This window comes from Telopea speciosissima, chromosome 2 (genome assembly GCF_018873765.1).
Source record: "Telopea speciosissima isolate NSW1024214 ecotype Mountain lineage chromosome 2, Tspe_v1, whole genome shotgun sequence".
NCBI classification, from domain to species: domain Eukaryota; kingdom Viridiplantae; phylum Streptophyta; class Magnoliopsida; order Proteales; family Proteaceae; genus Telopea; species Telopea speciosissima.
The window spans coordinates 3,704,891-3,710,290 of record NC_057917.1 but is presented as its reverse complement, the minus strand read 5'-3'; the positions used below and the strand labels follow the sequence as shown (position 1 = coordinate 3,710,290).

The 5,400-nt window shown below is 40.5% G+C and overlaps 1 pseudogene; it reads left to right on the top strand.

The window, feature by feature from the left end:
- The first annotated feature begins 2,887 nt into the window (after positions 1–2,887).
- LOC122649529 lies at positions 2,888–4,858 on the top strand (annotated as a pseudogene).
- The last annotated feature ends 542 nt before the right edge of the window (positions 4,859–5,400 follow it).

Sequence of the window (5,400 nt, the reverse complement as noted above, 5' to 3'; positions counted from 1 at the left end):
CAGTGGTGTGGATCATAGTTCTTTAATCAAATTTGTTTTATTACTAATTTCAATTTGTTTCTCTGGAGGTTTAGTTTTGAAGATCTAAGATATCCCAGAATTAGACAAGGATCACTCTAATTTGGAATGCTCGTAGGCAACAACACTTAGACAAATCTTCTTGTGCTTTTGAGTCTCAATTATTCTTATTAAATCACAAGAAAATTCTATATTCTAGCCTCTAAATTTTGGATTTCTTTTGGTTAATGGCTGAAATTTCCAAATTAGCCTAAATGACTGAACAAAATGAATCTTACTGATAATGTCTGGCTGACCAAATAGAATTGGTTCCCCTCCTCCCCCAACCCCAGCCTTGGTATAAAGGTTTAGCTGAAATTTTAGGGTTATTGACAAATGCCCCTTGAAAATGCCCCCTACAACTTTTCTAATTGTAAATTCCCACCTACTTTCAAAATAGTGTAGTACTTTGGTCCAGTCTGTTAATTTGGGATGTTAGACTTTAGTTTTTAGGAAGTCTAATGATCAAAATGCCCCTCTGATAAAAACACATCAAAATTAATGAGTAAAATGACCAAATTGCCCTCATCTTCCCCAAATAATTTAGGGTTTGAAATGAAAATAAAAAAACACTAAAATCATTCAAAAAACCATCTTCCCAACCACCGTGCTGTGCAGACATAGGGTCACGTGTAGTGACCGTTGTACCTTTGTCCGAGCGCCTTGCCTAGGTGGGGGGTAAGGTGGTCATTGCACGTGGCCCTATGTCTACACAGCACAAGGCCGTTGGGGTAGGCACCGTAGAGGATCTGGATTGGTATTTGGACCAATCTAGATCCTCTATGGCACGACTGCCCCAACAGCCTATGCTGCGTAGACACAAGGTGGTGCACAATGACCACCTTACCCCTTGCCCGAGTGCCTTGCCCGAGTGGGGGTAAGGCGGTCATTGCGCACCGCCTTGTGTGTGCACAGCATAGGCAGTTGGGGCAGCTGCACCGTAGAAGATCTGAATCCTATTTGGACACCCTTTCCTTAACAACTAAAAAACCTAAGGGGTATTTGTGAACCCAAAGGGAAAGGGAATTATTCCAAGTTGGCACCTGCGATTGGGGACAGCAGGAATATGGCTGCAACCCGGTGCACGGCCCAGCGCACCACACTAAAGAATCCAACCGTCCTCCCAACAGTAAAAGGATAAAAAGAGCGGATGAAAATCCTAACTTACTTACGTTACAATCTCTTCTTCCATTAATCTCCTATTTTTTGGTTGGCTTTTCAGACCTTTTTCTCAATCCTGGATTATCACGTCATCCATTTCTTTCCTCAGGCCAATTTAGGACGAAAGAGACTCATCAGGTGCTTGTGCGAGAATCATTTTCGTACACCAGATGGAATTCACTAATCCTCTTGGATTCCATCTGTGCACCCTTAGATGTACACCTCTCTCGCTCTCCAAGCGTGTCTTTATGGTCAACAACACAAATATATCACTAAGGGTGTCAAATATATCACTAAGGGTGTCAATCGGTGCGGTTTATATTTTGACAAGGTAAACTCAAAATCGAAACAGATAGGATCAATCAAAATCAAAATCGTTTTACATACGGTCCGATTTTATCGTTTTTCTATTCAGTTTTCGTTACCCGATTCACAACCAGTTTTAATGTGGTTTATAGTATCGATTTTAAGAAATGGTAATGAAGATAACTTTAGTTTTTGCAAACCCTTTATATTCTTGTGTTTCCCCTTTCTCTCTCGGTCTCCCTCACTCATCCTATTTCCTATGCCTATATGATAATAAAAAATTAGCATTGTTTTGCCACTTGCAACTCTAACTGAACTGAATCTCGAATTGTGACCAACAAAGAATCTTGGAATTAATTTATTCTTCCATATAATTTCATCCCAATCCAATGTCTTGTTGCATAACTAGGTTGCCAACCAAAGCTTAGTTATTGGAACTCTAGGCTAGAAATTAAACCTTCTGCCATATTTTAGCTAACTAAATGCATGAGTGATCATAGTGGATATGTAATCATATGATTACAAATTTAAGAATATTTTTTAGGGTGATAGATAGGCCCTAAGGGGAGTCAAATTAACTCATTACCTCTTTAATAAGGTGTTATCCTTGCCAACTGGACTACCACTTGAGGTTCTAATTTTAAAATCTATTTATAACTAAATGACCTCAAAGGAAAAAAAAAAAAAAAAAAAAAAAAAAAACACAAAAAACCTATATGAATTTGGTAACTTTCTTTATCTAGAGTGGCATCTCTTATACCATAACAGCCATATATAGATTTGGATATATAGTGGAAGTGTTGTTTTATATGAGTGTGGGACTAACAAATCTTGGTCAAATATGTCTTTTTTTCAAATATAATAACCCGTCTTGTTATGTTTATCAAGTTGACCCTAAAGTCCTATAATCTCATGCACACAATTTCAGTTAAAGGAGAATTTGCCAAGTGGAAAAATAAAAGTTTGAAAACATTGAAGTATTTGATTAAATTAGGCTTAGAAACTTTTGATATATGGTTAATCTACACAAAAAATGCACCAATGTACTATAAATTCAATGGTCAAAAATGTAAATTATCAATCATATGGCACAATGAACTTTTCCGAAGCTTTTCTTAGGACAAATTAAAAAAAAAAAAAAAAAAAACTACAATTTCTGTCAAGATGGTTCAAAATTGATACATGTAAAGATTTACATTTTTTTCTTGTTTATCCAAGAAAAATAGAGTTTCTTTCTTAGAAAAAAAAAAAAAAAAAAAAAAAGTTCATATGATGATGAACTGATGTGATCTAGGGCCACACAGATCTTCTACGGCGCACTGTCTTGTCCTGCCTGTGCTATATAGACACATGGTCATGTGCAATGACCGTCTTACCCCCGCTTGGGCAAGGCACTCTGGCAGGGGTAAGGCGGTCAATGCGTGCCGCCTTGTGTCTGCACAGCATGGTAGGACAGGCAGCCTACACCATAGAAGATCTGAATCCAATCTAAGGGGGCCTTAAATCTTATAAATTAAAGAAGAAGACTTTCTTTTATTTGTTTTTCGTAAAATGATTACACATTTAGACTTTTCTGCAACAAATGATGGCAGATGCCGAAATACCAACCCAGTGAAGGGTCAATATAATTTTTTAGGGAAAAGAATCTTCATGATGCTAAAATACTATTTCTCTCTTATGAGATTCTTTATTCATATAGGTCCCATGTGAATGATACCAAATTTCTTATTTTCTACACCACCATTGATGTGGCATGCAAATACCACCCTCCCCACTTGTCTCACCTTTTAGATCAGATCTAAGAGCTTACTGACTAGTTTGGAAATGTGTTGTAGATCTAGAATCTACGACAAAGTCTTATTTATCTTTCAAATTCAATTTAGTTTTTTTTTTTAATTATTTATTATAACTGTTGAGTATCCTAATTTCTAATCCAATCCCCTTTATTTTTTTCTTCAAAATTTTCATTTCTCAGGTGCTCAACGACGAGATATTTGCTATCCTAGTACTGATGGTACTCTTCACCATATTCGTGTGAAGACTCCAACTGTGATAGCTCTATACAAACCAGCTCGTGGAGCTATCCTCCCAGCCCAACAACGCAAGCTTCAACGCGAATCCCCTTCTAACACCCAAAGACGAGCTATGCATCCTTGCTTGCGTCCATGGCCCTGACAACGTTCCATCAAGCATCAACCTCATCGAGTCAACTCGTGGCAACAACAAATCCCCACTCAAGCTTTATATCATGCACCTGGTGGAACTCATCGAATGCACCTCCTCAATCATCATGGCTCAACGCGCCTGCAGGAATGGCCTCCCTTTCATCGACCATCTCCACAAAGGTGACCCTCATGATGGCGGCGTCACCATGGCCTTTCAGGCGTACAGTCAACTCGGCCGTATCAAAGTCTAGACCATGATGGCCATATCTGCACCGCATACCATGCATGAGGATGTTTGCCACGTGGCGGAAGAGAAGAAGGTGAGTATGGCGATCCTTCCTTTTCACAAGCATGGGAGAGGTGATGATTCCTGTGATATGGACAATATGGGCCTTACCTGGAGGATGGTCAACCATAGGATCCTCAAGGAGTCTCCTTGCTCTGTGGCTGTGCTGGTGGACCGTGGACTTGTTGTTGATAGTGGTGGTGGGCCCAAGCGGAAAACCCCTTCAGCCAATGCCACACAAGGGATCTGCGTTGTTTTCTTCGGTGGGCCGGACGATCGTGAGACCTTAGAGCTAGGAGGAAGAATGGCGGAGCATCCAGGGGTGAGGGTCACAGTGATCCGTTTCATGGAAGAGAAAGGGACGGCGCCGCCCAACAAAAGCATTATTATGGTGCAGCCTTCGCCTGAATATTTCTCGGAGAAGAACTACAGCTTCTCGAAAGCCGTGATGGATGCAGAGTCGGAAAAGGAGTTGGATGAAGTGGCGGTGGCGGAGTTCTGGAGGAGGTGGGAAGGGGTGGCAGAGTACACAGAGAAGGTGGGGAGCAATAATAATATAATGGAAGGGATGGTGGCGATCGGGAGGAGTGGACAGTATGAGTTGATCGTAGTAGGGAAAGGTAGGTTTCCGTCTACGATGGTGGTGGACATGGCGAAGAGATCTGCGGAGCAACCGGAGTTGGGCCCTATTGGTGATGTGCTGGAGTCGTCCAGCCATGGGGTGGTGTCCTCGGTGCTGATGATACAACAACACGGCGTGGTCCACGCCAACGAATCTCATGTCTGCAAGATCGTCGATGGTGATAACAACACAAACACCCATTCCTCTGCTATTGCTAATGGTAATGGCACCAACATCATCGCTACAACGGATTCTGTGTGAATTGAAAACGGCACCTACGAAGCTGTTTATGTTGTAATATAAAGATGACCAGAAAGCATCAAACTAGAAATATAATATAACGAGTAGGAAGTATAAAACTTATCAGTATGCCACCAAAATATCCTTGTAGAAAGTACACCAATATGCGTCCTCTTGTGGTCAAGTTGACGAAATTTTAGATTCAAACGACGCTCTCCTTAAGGTTTTTAGATATCCAAATTCTGCAATCCGGGTTGTCCAAGTTAAAATAACTCCCAAATCCCATAGGTAGCGGATCTAAATGTAATTACGTAGAACGTCCACAAAACTAAACCACAGAGCTCAAAATTTCTTAACAATCAAGTTTAGGATTCTCTTTTAAGATATTCTTCCTACATGAGAAGTGAATTCCTTATTAAGCGTCACTTTCGTCTACAAGTAGACATGGTGGACCCAACATAGTGATGTATAGTTAGTTATATGTAGGCATCTGCCTTTTATATACTAAAGTACATCGTGTCGGTCTATAACAATAAAGACCTCTCAGGTTTGGGGACCACACA